Source organism: Mugil cephalus, chromosome 14 (genome assembly GCF_022458985.1).
Source record: "Mugil cephalus isolate CIBA_MC_2020 chromosome 14, CIBA_Mcephalus_1.1, whole genome shotgun sequence".
Classification (NCBI taxonomy): domain Eukaryota; kingdom Metazoa; phylum Chordata; class Actinopteri; order Mugiliformes; family Mugilidae; genus Mugil; species Mugil cephalus.
Window position 1 is genome coordinate 9,407,258 of NC_061783.1, and position 23,521 is coordinate 9,430,778.

General features: G+C 43.5%; 6 non-coding genes across 6 annotated transcripts; all 6 read left to right on the forward strand.

The window, feature by feature from the left end:
* The first annotated feature begins 11,262 nt into the window (after positions 1 to 11,262).
* Positions 11,263 to 11,334, forward strand: trnaq-cug. The gene has a single exon. It is a non-coding gene; the product is annotated as a tRNA-Gln (tRNA).
* A 1,584-nt stretch (positions 11,335 to 12,918) lies between these two features.
* Positions 12,919 to 13,001, forward strand: trnal-cag. Its single transcript has one exon. It is a non-coding gene; the product is annotated as a tRNA-Leu (tRNA).
* A 679-nt stretch (positions 13,002 to 13,680) lies between these two features.
* trnah-gug lies at positions 13,681 to 13,752 on the forward strand. The gene has a single exon. It is a non-coding gene; the product is annotated as a tRNA-His (tRNA).
* A 292-nt stretch (positions 13,753 to 14,044) lies between these two features.
* Positions 14,045 to 14,116, forward strand: trnaq-cug. The gene has a single exon. It is a non-coding gene; the product is annotated as a tRNA-Gln (tRNA).
* A 1,195-nt stretch (positions 14,117 to 15,311) lies between these two features.
* On the forward strand, positions 15,312 to 15,394 carry trnal-cag. Its single transcript has one exon. It is a non-coding gene; the product is annotated as a tRNA-Leu (tRNA).
* A 1,952-nt stretch (positions 15,395 to 17,346) lies between these two features.
* On the forward strand, positions 17,347 to 17,418 carry trnah-gug. Its single transcript has one exon. It is a non-coding gene; the product is annotated as a tRNA-His (tRNA).
* The last annotated feature ends 6,103 nt before the right edge of the window (positions 17,419 to 23,521 follow it).

A 23,521-nucleotide genomic window follows, 5' to 3' on the forward strand; every position in this document is an offset into this window, starting at 1 on the left:
CAGACTTGTGCCAGTCAGACAGTGACAGGGGACCGTGGGGGTCCCGGGGGGAGCTCTCTCGCCATCGTCCCTGAAAAGGTCAACTTGACGCGGGCACAGCCCATTGACCTGCCCCCCTGTCGGCTCCGCTGATAAAAATCAGATAAACTTAAGACCACTTATCGATCCAGGCTGCAGAGCCTTAGGCAAATGTTGGCTGAGCTCTCCTCCTCCTCCTCCTCCTCTTCTTCTTCCTTCTCCTTGTCCTCGTCTCCTGTGCATATGATTAAACACAAGCAAATTAAAAGAAAGGGCTGAGGCGGAGTGGGAGAAGGATAGAGGACAGATCGCACAGGCAGGAACCCTTGTTTCTCTGAGGAGAGGAGGGGAGGCGGCGTTATTAAGAGGTGAGAGGATGAAAAGTGGGAGAAGGGACAGTAAGATTAATCGCAGAAATTTGAGCAGAGACAAGGAAATTTCATTAACTATGAGGGCACTTGTTAGAGCTAAATGGTCAGAGAGAGGCGGGAGGTGGAGGGATGAGCGAGGCAGGCTGTGAGAGGTGACAGAAGTGGTACAAAAGAAAAAAGATGTACGTTGTACGCGCTCGTGCTACTTCTAACTTCCCCTTCCAGGTGGAGATAACACCAGAACAAAAGGGGGGAGAGCACCACAGATGAGTGAGAGCGGCTGTGGTTTGGAAGGGGAGACATGACGGGTCCTGCAGCAGGAAGGATACAGAGCTGAGCGAAAGGCCAGGAGTCAAAGCAAGTGAGAGAAGACCAAGCACAGACTGCCGCAGGGAGACAGAATTAGAGCACAACTGCAGGAGAAACGAGGGAGCGATGCAGAGGTGCAGCGCATCTGGCTGGCAACACTTTCACCCCAGCAATCAGACCACACATCCTCTGCAGTTTCGCTCGCCATACCCTCTCACAGCATCTTGTTCGCCAGGCTCGGTGTCTGTCTGCTGCCCTCTGCACCCGCGCTATCTTCCCACACTTCCTCCCTTCAAGCCTTCGCCAAGGCTTTTTTTCTGTACAGAACCACACACACACACACGTACTGTACGCACACACGCTGCCTCTGTCTTGCTGCCTCTGTGTTCCTCTCAGGAGGATGAGCGCTACAGCTCAGGGCAAAGAGGCGCTGATAAGGCGACAGGAGTGTGACGCGAGTGGGGGCCGATGACCACAGATAACACACTTGCTTGTGCGTGCGCGTGTCAGCGTGTTTGTGTGTGTGTGTGTGTGGGTGAGGCCTGTAGCCATCGGGATGTAAGTGGGAATGATGAGGGCACCCCGTTATCTGCTCTGTCGGTGTCAGCGCCTCCATCTAGTGTCGGCTTTCTTACCAGTGTGTGTGTGTGTGTGTGTCTGTGTGTGTGTGTGTGTTGCTATGGGGCGATAGTTGTCTGGTGAGCAGGAAGTGCAGTCTGGGTCAGACTGGTGACACATGCAGCACAGCCTCTAGTGTCTGTCTTGCTCTCTCGTGCTCTTGCAAAGTGTGTATTTGTGCGTGTGTGAGAGAGAGAGAGAGACAAAGAGAGAGAGAGAGCATTAGTCTAATCAGCACAGCAGAAGAACAAAACACGACAAATGAAGAGAAGTAGAGTTTGTATTTTAATTATTTAAGCCAAATCGACCAGGTTGTAGTCTGCTCCCATCGGTGCTTTTCAACCTTTTTTTTTGTGTCATGTGTTCAATTTGCACATTTACTTAAGGATGTTACAGTAACCTTGCAGGAATTTGTCAGAACAAAACTTTCTCTCATATAAATCGCTTGCATATCCAACACAGTTGCAGGTGAAATGTACAAAAAGAGGTGAAGACGCAGGTGTGCACAGCAGAAGAGGAGTTATGAGTGAGTACTGGGATACAGCCATGGCTCACAGCTTCAGTCCTCTGCTGCCAACTACTGGAGAATATTTGAAACAGCAGGAAAGTCACAGTCAGTAAGAAGATTTTTCACACGTTCTTTAGCATTCTGTGATTTCTCTCCCTGTGTGATGCCTCGGCCACTGTGAAGACAGAATGAGCACAGTGTTCTGTAGTGAAGAAAGTGAAGAAAATTGGTGATAATTTCTCATTTTGTGTTTTGAGTAGTGACATAATGAAATTTAGTGTAGGATCAACATGTAAAAGCTTAGCATCATATTTGCCAATGGAGCGAGAGGATTTAAAGGGTAAGAAGTAATAACATTTGACACAAATTCACGAAGGCCTATAAATATTTTTTTCTTATTTATTCAAAAAATATATTTTCCAATACAGACTGAAAGACTGAAGTCTGTCGTAACAGTCAGCTCTTTAATATTCCTGTTTCAAACCGTGCAACTGTTTTCTTTTGAGGACAGGAGAGTTCATCAACAGCTTTTTTTAAGTGAAGTATGGTGCTGATTTTTAAAATGTCATTTAGCCCCCCTGAGTATGACAGTTATCCCTTTCCTGTGCAATAGTCTGTCATTCTCTGCCAAAACATATTACTTCAAATACACATACATTATCTGACTATAGGACTTGGTTTCCAAAATATGGCTTTTTCATATGCATGGGAAAAACAAACAAACAAAAAAAACACAATGGCCACTCCGACTCTTATCTGAAGTAATTTCACCTCTCTCCACTGCACAACCAAATACACCGCAAAACACGTCTGGTGCGACACAGGGAGTAGACTTTATCATTTTAAATGTATGTATATGATGCAGGAACGTGATTCATATGGACAAAACCCGATATAACTCATTGGAGATAGGTCGTTATGATTACACAGAGTGCTTTCCACTGGCCATTATCATTCAAGTGCATCTTTACACTGAAGGACACAGCCGACCCTGTTTAGACACTGTGTGGAACAAAATGTGGCTCAGTTTGTGTGTGTGTGCGCGCGAGAGAGAGTGTGTGATGGAGACCTAATCCACTAATCCAGCTTTTTATTTGGAAGACGCGGGGAACAGGTGCACGGAATACTGCCGAGTGAGAGTGAGTTTTCCTGAACTATCTCCACAGTGTCATTAACAGTGCAGTGCAAGTCATCGCGTGTGTGTGTGTGCGCGCGTGCGTGTCTGTCTGCGGGTGTGTGTGTGTGTGTGTGTGTGTGTGTGTGTGTGTGTGTGTGTGTGTGTGTGTGTGTGTGTGTGCGCGCGCGTGTGTTTGAGTGCAGCCATGAGAGGTGAATACGCCTATTTCATCATAAGTTGCAGTGGACAGTAAAAGATGCAAATAGGCTCAATAAAATATCTGTTATTTTTAAAATCTAATATTGATGATTCAATATCTGGGCTCTCAATAAAACGCTGCAGTAAATGGCTGGTGGATTTATATATAACCATAACCTGACCATAAGGTTAAGTGTTCCTAATAGTTATAAATGAGAGGCTGCCCGTTACTTTTGTTTATTGGCATGCTTTCTTTGGGTCCCCTCGCTGATTCCAGTAATATAACATGTCGCTCTCACCGAGCTGCAAAATGAGATTAGACTCTGACATGGGCCCCGCATCATCCACCGACAAGAACGCACCATGAACTCTTCACCCGGGGACGGCACGGAGGCGAGACGACGCACGGAGGCAGGATATCCAAGCAGGAAGACAGGGGAGGCTTGCAAGGCGAAGGGGGGAGCGGCTGCGCGCACCGTGGAGCTCCGGGCGCGCGCTCCCGTTGCTTGAAGGATTATACATTCAAGCCTGCCATCTACCGACGGGGAAATGCAACGGCGTCCTCAAATGTGAGCTCTGAGAAAAGTAATACATACGCTGTTATTCCTTTCAATAATATCTGCTTGAATGCGGTTTTCATATTATCACGGGGTTATTAAGACACAGTCCATTCCTATTAGGTTATAATAGAAATAGTTGTAGTTTAATACTATGATGGTTTGCCTCTCTTGGCGACACGCACAATTGATACTTTGAAATATTCCTTTTTCATAGCTATATTTACCAGCATTCAAAGTGCTCTTCATGTGTAAGTACTTGTCCTATGGTAAATACTTAGGGAGAGTATCAGCAAGTGAGGCGTCGTTTGTCCAACACTACCATTCAAAAGTTTGGACACACATTCTCATTCAGTTAATTGAAGGTTCAATTCAGTTGGATTCAATTTTACTTATGTAGCATCAGCAGCAATATAAATACAAATTGCCTGAAGACGCTTCAAAAAAATTGGGCTTGACACCTCCAGACTTAGCCTGAAGGTGACAGTGGCAAAAAAAAAAAAAAAAAAATCCCTTTTAACAGGAAGAAACCTTGACCAGAACCCAACTCATATGTATGGACCCATCTCCCTAAGGCCGGCCGGCTAAGTTGTGTCCAGAGTTTTGACTGGTAGTGTATAGAGAGAACCAATATGGCTACGATGCCGTAAGTACATACACACAGTACATGTACAGCAGAGGAGGAGCTGCAGGAGAAGGAGAAACAGAAGGCAGTTTTATTACTCTGCTTTTATGGCTTTCACTCAGGTCTCTTATCCTGAGTTTAACAGGGCTAAAGGCAAAAGGTTTTAAGTGAGTGAGTGTGTGAGCGAGTGTGTGTCTGAGTGCGTGTGTGCGCGTGTGTCCAAGAGGGACAGAGATGAAAGCAGAAAAGGTGGGGGTTACTGCCCATTAGTGATGGTTGCACATGTAGGCCAAGGCCACATGATGCTGGACTGAGCTCAACACAGTCATTTCTGAAGTAATGCCAGTCACTGTTTAATTCGCGGTAGTATGTCATCTTAAAATGAAAGGTTTTTAACCCTTGATTTGCTCTTAATCTTGCATAAACCCGTATCCGACGCTGGATGAAAACGGATGATTAGAAGGCTAGGAATTTAATTCTGAACGCACAAGAATTGTGAAACTAGCCAACGGCTCAAGGAAAGCGGTCGTTCCCACGTCATTCTTCTCAAAAAGCTTCTTAACCAGTTCCGACGTCACAATATTTACACATTGTCTTCATAGCATTTCCTGAGATGCATCTTGTGCTGCATCATTTTACAATTTGTTTATAATGCATGTAAACAAACACTTCCTCCCTGTTCTCTGATTGCTCTGAGAATGGACACAATCATTTCAAACATGGAGCAACACAACGTCTGCGTGTCATCCTGATATCACTGTGCAGTAATGAAGGTTATGTAAGCAGGGAGTGCATGGTGTCTGTGTGGCCGCTGCATGGGGCCCAGCGCCCTTTGGTGATCATATGTTATCGTTTATCTTGCATTCTAATGGATTTTGGAGCTCTTCCTGATCTATAAAATGTAACATTTGGGTTTGAGCAGGCCAATCCGTTGCTATATTTTCTCTGAACGCTGCTGCTTCCATGAGGTCAAAGTGCACGGAGAACTTAGAAAATACCTTTGGTCTGAGCCTGGAGAGAAAGCAGCCTTGTAAATCATTGCTGAAATCAAGGCATACTTTCTTTTATTGCTTTTTGGCTTATTTTGTGCTTGTGAGAATGAAAGTAACTGCAGTTCTTCAATCTAAAAAAAAAAAAAAATGAATTTTTGACAACAAAATGATGTTTGGCTCCATCATGCATGCTGATGATCCCTGTTCACAGAGATGTCTCGCCATCATTGTGGGAAATGGGGTACTGTCTGATGAGAACAGTTTACATCCGGAGCAAACTTCTCAGTGTCAAAACATTTATAACCAAAATTTTATTAATGTCTGCAAGAATGTCTCTAAGATTCTCTTGTGTGCATGTGTGTGTATGAGAGAGAATATGTGTATGTGACTTGATTCTTTTTTTATGAGAACCTTTTAGAAGCTTGATCACTTGATCTATTTTCAATATTAACATAATGGTTGCATAGTAACTAGTATCAAAACAAGAAAACATTGGAGTAATTATTGTGATTTGCATTGATTTCTACTTCTTCTTCTTCTTTTGTGGATGACAGGCAAGCGTCAATTAAAAAAAAAAAAAAAAAAAAAAAAGACTTCCAACATCTATTACCTGGAACAGTAGTGATAAGCATAGTGTGAAAACCTGACAGGGCAACAGTGATGTGCAAAAGGAACAAAGGAGGTTGAGGGCATGGTGGTCAGATAACGATCTAGCCAACAACTTACCAAAGATCACGCCGTAAACAAATACCATAGGGACAAAGAGAAAATATGAAACGGATTTTTCTGCGCTGGAAAATTCTGTGGCGGAGGACGTACTGCGCGTTGGCCTCTAGATGGCAGTAGAAGACAGACAGTGGCTGCGGCCCTGTTCCATCTGGCAGGCCTTTGTGTTTGGGCGAGGAAAGTCTCACTAATTGTGTTTTAATGTCACATTTAGGCCCCTGCAACCTGCACTTGGTGATCACATTTAGAAAGGCTCCACACTAGCATTATGTTTTTATAGCCTCGATTAAATTGGACCTGTTAATGGGCCTGTATCAGTGGTCGCTGATATAGCTTTCTACATCATCACCAACACACACACACACACACACACGGAGGACCTATATAAACAGACACTCGCCAAAGAGTTCTGCTTGCCAATGCCTAAAGTGTGCCTAAAGTGTTTACTTGCAGTAAATGTACCTTGTTTCTTGATGATGAAGTTACAAGGGCCCGCTTGTATCAATTCATTTCTGCCTGTGTTTCAAACTGATTCCATCTAATTCTATTACAATCTGCTAAAAAAACCTGCACCCGCGATCGCCTACACCACACATAAAACTATAATTGACAATCTTCTCTGCTGTCGTCATATTAGGGGCGGATTAAATGCAACGTGGAGGCGCACATCGGGCGGACCATAATTAATATGAACTGTTTACGGCGTCGACGGGGCCACATTGGTTAATGGTGTTGTTTATTGTGTTGCAGGAGCCCCGCGTTTCCGGCGCATCAATCCTCGTGTCAGGGCCCGGGCCCCGGTGTCGCGCAGGAGTGATGGCCGCGCGGTGATTATAACGGAATAAAAGGACGTAATGAAGTGCTTTCCGCCCCGTTATTCTCGCATGCCCGGCGTCTGTCAGCCACCTCCATGCCGCTGTCTTGACGCTCCACTCCTCCCCCTCTCCACCTCTCCGTCCCGCCACTTTATTCCACGTATAACTGTGTGTTTTCTATCTCTTTAAATTTGACTTCTTCACCCGTGGCGTCCTATAAACTTAAATTACTAACGTGTTGACAGGCGCTATTGCTGCATACCTGCTGTTTGTGTGTGTCTGTGCGGCTTTCACATTAACGCCCTCCTCGTGGCTTGTGTTAATATTAACACGCTCGTGCATTTGCCATGTTTCTATATTTAATTTGTGCACATAGCTGTATAGCCTTTGTGTGCACAAGAGAGAAGGAGGGAGGAGGGACGGAGGGAGGGAGACTAATGGAACAGGTTGGTGGTGATTAATTGAAGAAATAGAGAGTTGATTGTAGTAATTAAACAAAACAAGGTAAAGCAAACGACTGGGCCGCCATCTGGGCCCGCAGGCTGAGAGCACATGCATTTACCCACTGCCAAGCACACCATTTATTTACCCATATAAAGATGCTAGGGGACCGGCTGGGGCTCACTGTGCTTGTTTGTTTGTGTGTGTATATGCCTTCATGAGCTTTTTTTCTTTATTGTCAGAGAGAAAGAATTAGTCATATGCCAGTGCGTATATGTGCGTGTATGATCTAATGTTTTGTTTTCAGCTGAAAACTGAGCTGGTGCCTCAAAATGGCAACGCTGATGTGGCCGTAAAAGTGCTGCATGTTTCCACATATTTGCATCCGTGATGGTAGAGACATCTATCTCGTGTCACTCTGCTGATCATCTTTTCTGCTTTGCTGGATAAACATCACAATCAAGCGATGCAGCTCTGGAGAGTGGATGTGCAGAGGTGCATGGCAGAGACACTGATGGGACCGGATTAATTAACGCGCACACACATATCAAAATATAGCCGGAGCCGCGCACATCCACATAGCCCCGCAATTTCAAGTGCTAATGCTTTTATGCATGCGCACACACACAAAATCTGAGCAGACATCCACCCGCACACACTTACGGGCTCTGTGTTATTTTTGAAATCAGTCAACCATCAGCTAAATCTGGTCTCTTCATTTTGCCGAGCGCTTCAGAGGGAAACTGTGAGGAGTGGTGTGCGCATATGAAATTGCTTACATTATATGCTGCAATGTTTTTCCAATGGGCTGGAACATATTAAGCTGAAAATGAATAGCAGGTCTTCTCGACACCATGTTGCGCGGTGGCTAAGCCTTCACTTCCTCTTCTCCGAGCGCTCCATCACGGCGACAGCTGTCACTTTTATAGCCTGTGTATGTGTCTGCTTGTGTGCATATACTGCGTTTGTGCCATATGTTTGAATGCATCAGCATGCGCGCGTGTGTGCGTGCGTTTGTGTGAGCGCGTGTGCTCGCTGTGGTGCCGTGGTGTGCTGTGTGGCCCTCCATAACAGGTCATATGTTGAGACAAAGGATCACATATGCCTGACTCCCACTGGAAGGGAAGCCATGCTCGTCTATTTGTTTTAGAGCCAGTCGTACAAATCAAGAAGTTGTTCAAATGATGTGCGTACAGTTGATTATCATAAATATGACATCTTTTATATACCCCCACCCTGTAGGGTGGATGCAGCTGAGCATGTGCATGTGTTTGGGTACGTCTGTGATTTCTCTGTGTTCACATATGCATATTTATGCATGTGTGTGTGTGTGTGTGCGTGTGTGTGTGTGTCAGACGGTGGCTCATTGGTATGCTGAGTGTCTCCGGTTCCCCTGTGGTGCTGGGTGGGATAGGAAGCATCTGTCACCTCTGCAGAGATCTAGCATGCTGCCGACTTAACCCTTAAAGCGCCACATCACCTGAGGGCTGCTATCAGTGACTGAGTGAGAGAGAGAGAGAGAGAGAGAGAGGGAGCAGTGGAGAGAGGGAAAGCAATTTCCATTGGTTGAAACACTCAAGAGGGAGGGCCTCCCGTCAGGATTTGTGGCTTGATTGATCAATTCAAGGGAGGAGCAAATACAGACAGGCATGGCCTATCCTGGCAGGAGGTGGAGCCTCGTCACTGCAGCAACCCAACACCTTGACAACCTATTGAGCATCCAAGAAAATTGCTGACATATTGCTCTCTCTCTCTCTACTTTTCTTATCCAAAATGTCTCTTTGTGTAAGTGATGAGAGGTTCACACGGGTTTGCATGTATGTTTGTAAAGGCCATATTATTTTCAAAGAGGTGGAATACTATACGTAGTGGCAGGATTTAATGCAGATTTGATTGGTTGCAAGATCACAATGTTTGCTTTTTGAATGTAGTGATGACTAATTACAGCAATAGCTGGTTTGCTGAATGTGAGAACATTGATCACACTAGCTCGCTGATACCTTTTTTCTCTGCACTGTGACTTTTTCTTCCCACTGGTCATCTACTATCGGTACTTCCCCTCATTTTGTTAAATAAATAGTTTAATTGGGGCTAACAAGCTTGCTAACAGTCGGTAGGTTGCTAATAGGCCTGTGTGCTCACACAAATGATTCAGAGGATGTATTTGTATCATTAGCTGTGCTCCTCATTTAGAGGAGTGTGTGTGCTCCAACAGAGGAAGGTGAAATAAAAGTGAACGGCGCAAAATGGCTGGTAAGGGTTTCCGTTCCATCTAAATTTAGCACTCTAAAGACAGTGGCGAGTGGCATACAGTTATGGATTAAAAGCAGAGAAATTCTCTATATGAGCTTCGTGCAAATGCATTTATATGTGTGTGTGTGTGTTCATGTGTGTGTGTCCTCTGGGTGTCATTGAGATGTGGTATAAATCAGCTGCTTGTGTGCGAGCAGCGAGCTGCAGTAAATTAGCCACGTTTTAATTGTGTCTATAATAGATGACTGTAATTAGTCAAGGCTCTTCCTCAGCCTCTACTGCCCTGACATAATCATCTTCTAGCCAAACTACACATCTCTTCATATCTCCATGTCGCCATTCTTCATCCATCTGTAGCCTGCAGGGACAGGAGGGATCTTCTCCCTGTCCTCTTAGGATTCCCCACTCTGACAGCTTCTCTGAGGAAGCCACCAGAGAAAGCCCCCATCTTCTTTTGTCTCGAGTCTCCTCTCCTAACTCCTGCATTTTTCATCAGGAAACCATGTTCCCTATAGAAGAGACATTCTGAAAGCACATTTCAGATTTAGGTTTAGCTGGGTCATCCACTTTTCAGCTGAAACCTGAAGAAAGTCGACAAAATAAGTAGTAAATGGCATGATTGCATTCTATTCCACTTGGTTGAGCCTGAAACCAACAATATTAGCTCCTGTCACTTTAAATTACTCCCTCCCTAAAAGCAAGATTTCTTCTGATAGGCCAGTTCTGCAGAGGCCTTTGCATGTGAGCACCACCTCATTTTCCCTTTGTGGAAGTTCTGAAAACTAACCATAAATCTACTAAGTAACATAATCTCTTTTCTTGATCCATTGATTGAATATGGCTGCTTCTCAGATCCATCTGTACATGTTTGAATCAGATCAGGGACATGAGAGTGGACGGCATGGACATTATAGATTATAGCCGCCCATGTGTTTGGTATTAATCTCATTATATGCCTGTTGTGTGACAAGAAAATGTTTATGTTGTATGTTGGAGTAAATTAAATGCCTACAATCTAATCAAGTCAATTGTACTGTGAGAATGTGAATTTACCAAGAAGGCTGTAAAATGATTGATTGATTGATTGATTGATTGAATAAAGAGATGCAAGCTGAACTGTTATTCAAACAAAACTGGGAACGGAGTAGACCAAAACGTAAACTGCATAGACTGCACTATATGACTGGCAGTAAGTAAATACCTTCGACCCTCTTAATTTATACCAGAGCTTTACCTCATCTTACACTTTTTGCTGCATAAATCATGCAACAAAACTTTAGAGATTTTTAATGATGTTGATGATAATCTTGGTTTCTACAGGATACACAACATTTGTATTGTATCTGTTCTCTTCCTCCTTTTGTGCTTCTCAAAAAATGATAAATTAAAGGAAGAAATAGCATAAAAAGTCTTGGCTCATTACTCTTTAAAGTAATTGTGTATAAAACAGCATGGAGTGTCTGGGTGGGAGGTACGCAGTAAATTTCCCAGTGTAAATTTTGCAGTCCGACTCCTTTAGAGTTGATCCAACTACAGCAAGAGTAAGTTGTCCCCCAACCCTGTGTTGGTGAAAATATTCAGTTAAAAGAGTTAAAAGATATGGCTCTTTCACTGTGAAATATGCAGTGGATACATACATGCACAACCCCAGACATAATACAAGATAAAGATGTTGTTCACTCAAGTGCTCTACACTCTAGAAGAACACGTGTGTGGTTCCATGGTGTAATGGTTAGCACTCTGGACTCTGAATCCAGCGATCCTAGTTCAAATCTCGGTGGGACCTTAAATAAGCTAAAAAGAAATGTGTATATATAATGTTAGTATTCTATAACTAACTCTTGCTTGGACACCCCTGAGGTTAGGGGGTAGCATTACCCAAATAATGAATTACTTAACAAAATTTCAGTCTCTGAATCCAGTGATCTGAGTGCAAATCTCGTTGGAAGCCTATATCACTTTGAAAATCAGCATTTTCAGACCCAGGTCTACTCATCTTTGGTGCACTTTCACATCGGCAGAAGTCGGTCGGACCTCCCACTGTGAGAGCTGGGTGCCTGTTCTTTCCTCCCTGATACGTCATCATGTATTAAGATTAATATAATATAGAATAGAATATATTCTATAGTTTGTTGATGGCTTGAAGAATAGGGCAGTCAAACCCTCATCCTTCAAACGGCTGCCATAGAGCTCAGTGTCCAGGAAGAGTTTCTGTTTTGCAATTCTCTACCGGCTCGCACTACAGCAGCAGAAATTTTCAAGGCTTTGAATGACTGCATTCAGGAAAATCATATTGACTAGAGCCACTGTTGTGGAATATGTAGTGATGGTGCTGATGGCAATGATAAGCCGCCACAGCGGTCTGGTGAAACAGGTGCAAGTGGTTGGTCGCACTGTATCATCCATTGCCAGGCCTTGGTGACCAAGAAAATGCCCAAATAGCTGCATGTGATAGTGGATGAGGCAGTAAAAATTGTAACATTTAAGTAAATAGGCGCCATGAATGCCCATCTCTTCTTCATCTTCAGCAATGAGATGGGCGCTCACTTCCATCAGCTGCTCCTGTACTGCTCCTGTGCTGTCGCGGGGCAAGGTCCTCACCTGCTTGTGTGATCTGCACGAGGAAATCACCAAAATCAACTCCCCTCTGGTGAAGCATATGGAGGACACAAAGTGGGTTGCAATGCTGATGAGTGGGGTGTCACTTGCACACCTTTGGTTGTCTGTGGACACCGATTTCCCCCACCGCACCACAACGGCTGTAAAAGTCTTCACTCCCTTCGCCTCCACTTACTTGTGTGAGTGTGCAAGTACTGGTCATGGCTGAAGGTACAGGATGATCTGCGTTTGTTCTTTTCAACAGTGCATCCCCACATCAACTGCCTGTGCGCATCAAAGACAGACTCATTGTTCCCACTAAAACAGATGGGAGCAAAAAAAGTGACAAGCTATTGGTTTGTTGCCATCATGGAAAGGAAAAAATGTCTGACTGACCTTGATCTGTTCATTATTGTTAATTATTTGATTTGAGGAATTACACAAATAGGCATTGTATGCTGTATGATTTTATGATTTTGTTGAATTGAGTTTGATTGATTGTATTAAATAATGATTAACTTTTAAATTTCAGTCACAATTTAGACTAACCCATGACGTTATCCAGGTTGAACCTGGTGTTGCATTACATATTAATCTTACCTGATAGTAGCTGTGCACTGTAAACATGAGCGTTGTTTCGCTCCAATCTTTTCTTTTGATCGCGTTCAACCAACGTCGTGTACGACTGGTAGATGCAGGTGCGCTTGAAAACTCGATGTTTGCTTCTCTCTGTTGTTCGTCCCAATAAAGTCGTGACGTCACCATCCTCCCAGTCAGGATGGCCGAGCGGTCTAAGGCGCTGCGTTCAGGTCGCAGTCTCCCCTGGAGGCGTGGGTTCGAATCCCACTTCTGACATAGCCTTTTCGTTACGGTTAGTACAGTTAGTTGTCATTACCTAACTAATAACACCTTAAAACAGTTATCAAAAATATACTCATAATATCCAGAAGTCATCTCAGAAACCTTATTTTCCATGAATTCTCTAATGAAAATCTTAAGTTTATGCGTTTAACACCAAACATAAAATTAATTCAAGTATGATCAAACTTTTTCTTTTATTTTATCTTTATGTTCATTTATTGTGTTCTTATTCTTTCTTACGTTTCCCGTTTCCTGCACACATCTTTGCCTCCTCTCTATTCAGCTGTAACGGGAGATAACAAGAGGATAGTAATGACTTTATTGAAATCACATCAAAACAAATATTAATCATAGTGGAAAACACTCTAAAGAGTATGTTTACTTTCCAGTGCAAGTGGTCACATCTCCTTGACTCTTTCTTCTTCTCTTCCCATGTTTCTCCATTCTAAAAGAAAAACAGGATAAATTAACTTTCTTGAGAATTATTCTCAGGATTTCTTTATGTAAATCAAATGTATAGTACATTTACCATTATTAATGAGAGCATTACCTTTCATATTTGCCTTGTGACCTCCTTTTCATCTTTTGGTTATATTTCTTCTTTTTCCATGCTGCTCTTGTTTCATCCTCACATAATTGTCCATTCTTGATTTCGGAATGAAGGTGTCAAGCAGCCGTGATCGTATAGAGGTTAGTACTCTGCGTTGTGGCCGCAGCAACCCCGGTTCGAATCCGGGTCACGGCAAAGACTGCTCAAGGTTTTTGTTTGTTTTCATGTCTTTTTGGATTTCAGAATAAACACATACATGCATTTACCACAGTCAAAAAGACAAGTCAACATAGCAACAAACAAAAGTACATAAGAGCTACCAAGGTTTGAATCCGGGTCATGGCAAAGACTGTTGAAGAGAAAGAAACTTCTTTCTTCCTCTCTCTTCTCCTCTGTTTCAAAACACAAAACACATCCTTACTGGCTCTTTCTTGTTCTGTGTCTTGTTTCTTTCTCACCTCATGGCCTTCATTCTTTGCAAAACCAGGGTTCCATGGTGTAATGGTTAGCACTCTGGACTCTGAATCCAGCGATCTGAGTTCAAATCTCGGTGGGACCTTACTTTAGCTCAAAAACTATATGTAAGATATAACTCCTGTAACTAACTCTTGCTTGGACACCCCTGAAACATACAACTAATGCTAGGTCAGCCATTAGCATTAATACAAATTACCCAAATAATAGTGGTAAATAATGGTTAACTTAACGAAATTTCAGCCTCTGAATCCGGCAATCAGAGTTCAAATCTCGGTGGAATCTTATATGGCTTTCACATTGAAAATCCCAGGTAGGCTCGGGTCGACTCTCTTTGGTGCGCTTTCACATCAGCAGAAGTCCTAGGTCGGATCAGAGAGGGAAAAAAGATAGATAGATATATACAAACGCCTATAGCTAACTCTTGATACGGAGCCTGAAACATGCAACTAATATTGCGTTAGAGTACAGGTTAGCATTAACCTACGAATTCCCCAAATAATGATTAACTTAACGAAACTTTATTCTAACCCATAATGTTCAGAATTCTTTCATCTGATTGCATTCAATCAGAGTCATCTACGACTGGCAGTGGCTTGTGGTCTATGCGATAACATTTCAAGTAAGATTTTGAGTCCCAAAAATACAGCAAGATGACACTGTCGTGGTTGACACCGACAGTCAGTGCGTTTACATGCAGAGCTTAATCGAGCTATGCTCAAAATTCGACTTTCTCACAACAGTCCTTGTCCCAGTTTACATGAAGTTTACAGAAAATCGAATAACTGTTCTCCTCCTCCACACTAGGTGGCGATACGTGTCTTTTCAGCGGGATAATACCACAGATTTCCAGTTGACCTGATAATAAACAAGAGTCGTTCATGCGGCAGACTGGCATTTCAAACAACAACCCGATGGATAATAGTACATTTTAATCTCGTACATAATGTTCGCGCTATCCCTCAGACGGTTCTTCTGGCGGCTCCGTTTCTCTTCTTCTTCTGTGACCGGCTTTCTTGGACGTTGTCACACGCCAGCTAGTGGTTGTGGAGCATGTGCACACGCATTATCGGATTGGAAACGGCGATTCCAACGGCGATGCATTATCTGGGCGTCTCAATCGGATAATGAGAACTTCGATTTTAATCGGAGTAACGTGTTTACATGCACTTAAGTTCTCCTGTTTTTTTTTTCACGTGCATGTAAACGCACTGACTGTTCGCGTCTAGCTTCCCTCTGCTGTGCTTCGCGGTCAGGTCGTGACGTCATACTTTTGCCCAGTCAGGATGGCCGAGCGGTCTAAGGCGCTGCGTTCAGGTCGCAGTCTCCCCTGGAGGCGTGGGTTCGAATCCCACTTCTGACATAGCGTTTTAGTTCCAATTCACTTTGTACACTTTCATCTGAATAATACCTAATCACTCAACCAGTCATCAAAAATATACTCAAAACATTCAGGAAATAATTTCAGAATCCTTATTTTCCATGAATTCTGTAGTGAAATTTGAAGTTTGTACATGTAACACCAAACATAAAATCAATTCAAGTATGATCAAACTTTTTCTTTTATTTTGTCTTAATGTTCATTTATTGTGTTCTTATTCTTTCTTACGTTTCTTGTTTCCTGCACACATCTTTGCCTCCTCACTATTCAACTGTAACAGGAGATAACAAGAGGATAGTAACGACTTTATTGAAATCACATCAAAACAAATATTAATCATAGTGGAAAACATTCTAAAGTGTATGTTTACTTTCCAGTGCAAGTGGTCACATCTCCTTGACTTTTTCTTCTCCTCTTCCCATATTATTGTTTCTCCATTCCAAAACAAAAAAGAAAACAGGATAAAATTAACTTTCTTAGGAATCATACTTCATGTAAATCAAATGTATAGGATATTTATTAACGAGAGCAATATCTTTGATATTTTCCCTTGTGACCTAATTTTTGGCTTTTGGTTGTATTTCTTCCTCTTCCTTTCCACGTTTCTCTTGTATCGTCCTCACATAGTTGTCCCTTCTTGATTTCACAGTCAAGGTGTTATGCAGCTGTGATCGTATAGAGGTGAGTACTCTGCGTTGTGGCAGCAGCATCCCCAGTTCAAATCGGGATCTCGACAAGTAATGCTGAAATGCATGCCTCTTTTGAAACAGAAATAATGAAATTAATTCACTGAAACCATGACTAAAAAATGTATGTGTGGTTAGCATTCACCCAGAACACGTCCTCACTGGCTTGTTCTTTTTCTGTCTTGTTTGTTTGTCACGCCACGGCCTCACCTCTTTTTAAAAGAAAAAATGGTCATGAACCCTTTGGAATCATGTTAAAATAAATAAAAAATATAATAAATTCTGAAATACAGTATATGTTTACTTCACAGTACAGGTGGCCACGTGTACTTGGCTTCTTCATTTTCTTTGTTTTTTCTTCTCACATTGTTTCTAAACTTACCCTCTTTCTAAAAGATAAAGGGCAAATAATGGGGTGCAACAGAAAAACAAACGATTACTCAGAAATTTCACACAAAACAAATGTACAGGCTGTTTACCATTTTTAATGAGAAGGTTTTTCCCTTAGGATCTCTTCCTGTTCTCCTTTCTCTCTTCTGTCTGTCTTTTCTGTCTTGTTTTGTTCTCACCTCATGTCACCCCTTTCTCACCCCTGTAAAAGAAAGAAATCCCTCTAAAACCATCGTTCCATGGTGTAATGGTTAGCACTCTGGACTCTGAATCCAGCGATACGAGTTCAAATCTCGGTGGGACCTTACTTTAGCTCAAAACTATATGTAAGATATAACTCCTGTGACTAACTCTTGCTTGGACACCCCTGAAACATACAACTAATGCTAGGTTAGCGTTTAGCATTAATTCAAATTACCCAAATAATGTTTAACTTATCGAAATTTCAGTCTCTGAATCCAGCAATCAGAGTTCAAATCTCAGTGGAATCTTATATGGCTTTCACATCGAAAATCCCAGGTAGACTTGGATAGACTCTCTTTGGTGCACTTTCACATCAGCAGAAGTCCCAGGTCGGATCAGAGAGAGAGAGAGAAAAAAAGATAGATATATACAAACGCCTATAGTTAACTCTTGAAACTGAGCCTGAAATATGCAAATAATATTGCGTTAGAGTACAGGTTAGCATTGACCTACGAATTCCCCAAATAATGATTAAGTTAACGAAACATCTCTTCCTGTTCTCAATTCTCTCCTTTCTTATGTTTCTCTCATCTTGCTTTCTCTCTTCTGTGCCCAATTGTAAGGTCGATATCCAGATGTCATAGAGTGACACCAGCTCAGCAGGTCCATCAAGCAGCCGTGATCGTATAGAGGTTAGTACTCTGCGTTGTGGCCGCAGCAACCCCGGTTCGAATCCGGGTCACGGCAAGGACTGCTGAAGAGGATGAAACTTCTTCTGTTATTGTTCCTCTATTTTACTTTTCTCTTCTCCTCCTCAAAGCAGAAAATGGCCAAAAAAAATAATCACATTGACAGTGCAGGTGTCTTTGGGTGGTCCATGGACTTCACTGCTTTAATCATTTAGATCTTGCAAGAGATGTAGATAAAAACTGAAGAGGCCTGGTGTCAATATATCACTAACAATATGTAAACTTCTATGTAACTTGTAGTTTGGACTTGATGCGAGGACAAGGACAGTAATTCTGGAACTCGAACAGAAGCGTACTTGATGATGCCACCAACTCCACACAAGTTACCTTCTGCTGCATCCTTAAAACCAATGGGGGCAAGAACACATCTGGGCATTCGGAATGCGCTTGGTCAACTTGGTGAAATGTGCCTGAACAGACCTTGGAGAGTGCCGGTATGTAACATAAATTGACAGCTTCTTGGATTTTTGCGAACTTTTGTTGACAGTGTATGTCTTCTTCCAGTGTTGCCAGATACAGCTGATTGTTTCTGTCCTAAAAGCCATTTCATGACATCATGTAGTCCTCTGATAGACCTATGACGCACTTCTCTACTCCTTAGAAAACAGCGGCTGTAACAAACATGGCTTATAATATGAAGACTTCAGGTATATTTCAAATTAGCAATTAAATAGTATTTCTATCACAAAAACAAAATAACCAAGCCAAAATTTTCTCCGCCTGCCCAACTCTGTTTTTACCAACTGAGTTCAGCCGAAATCCCAGACCTGCTTGATAATATGTAATGCACCTAATCACCCATGGGTGTGAGTGACAGAGGGGCTGGGTCAATGGGATCTGACATAGCTGATGGCCTTCACCTGATCAGGCAGGACAAAACTGAAAAATGTTGCTGCAGGGAAATCCATGCACTGATTAGGCTTGTGTTCGATTCCGCTGAGTGCCGATTCATCAGTGTCCGCTAGCACCCGTTTACGGGGTTCTCGGGTGTCAGTGTGGTCACATTGCTGCCGGGACCTCGCCAATCTCTGTCACACGAAATCAGCATCCGAGAGAGACGGAGCTCACCCCTGCCCCGCTCAAAGCACAGACGCACATGCAACAGAGCCCTGCCCCTAATCACGGCAACAAACGTGATAAACTGTGTACACTAACCCTGCCTGTACACAAACAGACCACACACCGGTTCAGCTGAAACTCCGAACATGGACACACACACACACACCGAAGCACACGCTAGTCCATTCTGAGATATGACCCCCCCATGGAGCGCCTTGGTCACCAATCAGGACCACTTTGTCAAGGCACAGGTAACCGTGACGACTCTAATCCCTCGGCAATCGGCCGGTCATTCATCACCGCCGAGGGAGGGAGAACAAGAGGAGAGGTGGAGAGAGAGAAAGAGGGAAGGCAGGGAGAGAAGAGGAGGGGGCGGGTGTCACAGACAGGGGCAACGGTGCAGACAAATGGCCCCAAAAATTCAGTATTAATCAGCAACTGATTTGCTGCCCCTTTAAAGCCAATACCACTTAAACACTGAAGAGATGGAGGGAGGGAAGGGGGAAGGGGGGTGAGGGTGAGCAAGAAAACAGGCAAAACAAGGAACGAAAAAAAAACAAAAACAAATGGAAGACTAAGGGACAGAAAGATTGAAACAGAACAAAGAAATAGGGAAACACCTCAATGGAGTCCACTGTTGCACTAGCTGTTCGGTTGGCAACGTAGCAAAATGCTGCATAAGGTGCTCTCTCTCAACACACACACACACACACAGAAGTAGCCCCCTGTTGATTTGTCACTGGAGTTGATCAATAGCTGTGATGGAAACAGAATCAGCTCAGATGGATTAAACGTCCCAGTGGCTCTGACGTTATTTTCCCATTAAGAGAAGGCTAATCATTACACACACACACACACAAACAAACACACACACACAGAAGCACAAACATATGCATACCTCTCCACCTCTCTGTGAACTTTCATATCAATTTAAGCACAGTTCCCAACACAAACATGACTTCACAAACATGGCGTCGCACCTGAAACCACACACACATCAACATCGCTGCACATTCCCCCATTAAAGAAGCTGTGAGTAAAGGACTAACAGTGTGACTGTATTGATCTGGGCTTGTTTCCCTCAACAACAACAACAACACACTTTGGTCTCTGAGAAAATGCCCCACTTATCACTTTAATTGACGTGTTTTGCACGTGTTTCCCCTCTCAAAACTCACAAAAAAAATATTTATTTTCATTTAATCTCACACACTGCTGTTCTCTTAATTAATTCTATATATTTTCTATTTGTCATATAACTATGATGTCTGTATCTGACAGATTAGTACACCTAAATTATATCTAGAACTCGTATGCCACTGTATTAACATGAATGCAAAAATCTCTAAGACAACACTAACAAAGACAAAAGTTAACATAGACCACTCCTAATTACTGTAGATGCAAAAAAGCTTAAAAACTGGCTAGATGCGAGGGGATCTGAGGTTCAAAAGCAGGTGAGGGTCTGGAGTGAGAAGGGTCGAATGGATGGGATAAATGAAGTTGGATGTGGAGACTAAAGATGATCTTTGGATGGAGGAACTCAGAGTGCGGCATGTTTTAGAAAGCGTTTTGTCAGGGCGAAGGAGTTTTAAAGGAAGGACCCAAATGCAGGACAAGGGAGATGAGGTACAAATAAAAGGGGTATTTAATAAACACCAAACTCAACAAAAGGCACTGCAGACGGCAGGTATTTCAACACAAAAATCAAAAGGAATCATGAACACGACAAAAAAAAAGTGACGAGATGACTATAACATGATTCAAGGACTCGACCGTGACTTGGGGACAAAAAAAACGACCGGGAGCAAAGGGAAGGCCGGGCTATATATACACAAATGGGCAGAGGGATAACAAGACACAGGTGAAACTAATGAGGGCAGAGCACATAAGGAGAAACCAAAAAGCAACCAAGGAAAAGACAGAGAGAAACACCCAACAGAAAACCAAGAAACTTTAACGAAATACAACAGGAAACTCTGAACATGATCATGAAAAAAATCTAAATCTTGACACTTTTGGCTATTTTTCCCCCGGTAGTGAGAAAGGGAAGAGGAAGCAAACACCAGAGAGGGTTGGGGAGGACCACAGGGTGAGAGTGAGGTTGGGTACGCCCATATAAGTAGGCATCAAGGGAAAGGAAAACCCAAGATAATGTGCTAAGTAGGTGCTACATGTCTAAGTAACATCCATACGAACACCAGGTCCAAAAGTTTCCCAGCAGGTCATTGTATTGTCACTAGATGGTCAATGTTACTTACATCCCCTGTCAGCGGTTTTAATGTTGCGTCTTTCATGTTTATATTAGGTTCAGTAGTTCCCAAAAACTGGAATTAATAGTTAATTTTTCAGGGCTTATTATTAAAGATGAATTCATATGTGTATGTGGGCTCAAGTCTAAATAAATCACTTTGTTTCTGTTAATAAAGGAACATTGCTATCCAGGGCTACATTGTGTCTTTGGACGACAATGGATGTCTATAGCACAGAGTAGCGACCCATGCCAGACAATGAACATTAACCGGATTTAACATTAAGATAAATACAGAATTCAGTGGTAATTCCTACTATACCAATTAACCACACTCTACCAACCGGAAGGCGGTTTAGGAATGAGTTAAGTGCAAGACAATAAATACTGTACATGACCAAGGACGCTGAGGTGAGATGATACATTATACGATGTGTGCTGCAGGAGAGAACATGAGGCAGGAGAGCAGAGAGAAAGAGAAGGAGAGTGATAGCTCTGCAGGGAGGAAGCGTGAGACCATCTGCTACTGGCTACCTGCTGTTCCCCCCGCTCTCTCCACTCACCTTCCCTATTTTCTTTCTCCACATTTCCCCTGCAGTCTATGAAGGTACTCAGTCAGTTAGTGTCAGAGCGCCGGCGCGCGCACACCAGGGACTCCACCGAGAACAAAACAAGCAAGCAAGCAAGAAGGTTTCGGTTTCACTTAATTTACGACTTTATATTTGATATTTATCCCGTCCATCCTCTGCGTGCTCACGGTTACAGTTACGCCTCCGCCGCCAACGCACTTGCATCTCTCCCTCTGTGTCACCGAACATGCGGACGTGACACACAAACAGACAAACACACAAAAACAGATACACACGTACGGAGAGAGGGTCTGTCTAATGGATTCTGAAGATTCCAATTTCCCCTCTGCCACCAAAGACAGAAAACCCTCTGAGCTCAATTACCCCTGTCTCACACACCAGACGAGACCACGAGCGCACACACACACACACACACACACACTCAGACACGTCTTCGGCTGTAATCATAGGCACGCATACACATATATCGTTGCGCACCTTAAACCGCTGTGACATGTTGAGAATCACACAATCACAATCCCGAAGTCAAACCGAGAGGAGTCTTAGTCTGCGGTAGGTTTTATGCGATAACAGGATGAGGGAGGGGAAGAAAAATTGTGGGGTTGTTGGGAGGTGAAGCGTGGAGGAGAGGTCAGGATATACACAAGAAGAGGAGATGGCGCGATAGGAGGAGGCACGATGGGAGGATAGCATCAAGTGAGGGACGCGGGGAGAAATATGGCAGCAGGCAAAACTGTGAAGCCAAAGAGAGATGTGAAGGAGATATAAGAGCCGAGCGGAGTGGAGGTTCAGGCTGCTGGCTTTTACAGAATCCACTCTTCCAGAAACCTTATTAAATTCTACAATTAGCCGAACATCTCAGGCTATAAATAGGCTCACTTTTCCCATTCCGTGATGTCAGTCAGCGGGCCGGGCTCTCGACTGTGGGGGAAACAAAACAATTTAAATTATAGCGAGGCTCTCTCTTTGTCTGGCCACCCTTTTAACGGGATAATTACTAGTCTATTCATTCGCACTCGGCCAGGGCGATATATCACCTCACTGCGCAGCGGCCTCGCCTTCTGTGATAAACGTCCTTTACTGAGGGGGAGGAGGAGGGGGAGGAGGGGGAGGCTGAGGGTTAACGTGTGCCCGTTGATATCAGTTCACTGTCTGCTGCGAGCCTCCACCAAAAGCCCTGTCCGCTAGATTGAATAGCCCCCTGCCAGAATCCGGAGAGCACAAGAAGCGCTGCACCTTGGTTTCCAGACTGACACCGACACCTTCCCATGGGGCCCGGCGATGAGGAAATGAACGAGGGAGAGGGAATGAAAAGGAAAGAGAGGGAGTGAAAGGCATCTATTATTCAGCACGGCCCGACCCCTGCATACGCGCGCCATTAAAAATAGGAAATCCATAGCGGAGACAAATGGCTTCTAAATGAAGCGCTACAGGAGGAGAGCGGAGATAGGGACCCCTGTCACATGCGCTTTAATTGTCTCCCGGGGCGATAAGGGGATTTATCAAATTCATCGTGCCAGTATGGGCTGTTAGGCCTACGACAATGCGCGGTTGAAGAAACAGCGCAGCACGTGTTTGTTCGTTCAAAGATACGCGCCATGAGACGGGAGCGGGGAGCAATTAGAGCCGTCGTAAATTGTGCCAGGCTAAAACAGCTCCAGAGCCACTTGACTGTTGTGGTTAAATAAAACCCAACACCATGCATGGGCTGATTCGTAAATAGAAAAACACGATGGGAAGCTGTAAAGACGGGAAGTTTCTGCGAACGTAACAAACGGTGAGGTACGTGCAGCGGGCAGGTAAACGCACCTCCGTCCCCATGAAGCTTGCAGCAAACATCAACGCCATCAGTGCTATACGCACAGCCTTCAACTGAAAACACTGCACTATTAGGTCTGTTCATTCTGTCCAGGTTAGAGTTTGAAATGTTCCTCCTAGAAGACATACTGAACAGAAAATGTTGCAGACAGTGGTGTTCTTTAATTTGCCTCTTAGGGCTAAAGAGAGAACAAGGCACGGATATGACATGCAGGGTGAACCTCTACCCCGTCAGAGATGCTTGAAAAAGAGAACCAGAAATATGACACTGGGTTTCAGGGTTCTTTTAGAGCAGTTTACAAATTTACACACACACACACACACACACACACAAAAAGGTCAACCGATTATTAGGCTGACTATTAAATGATTCAGCCCCAGAA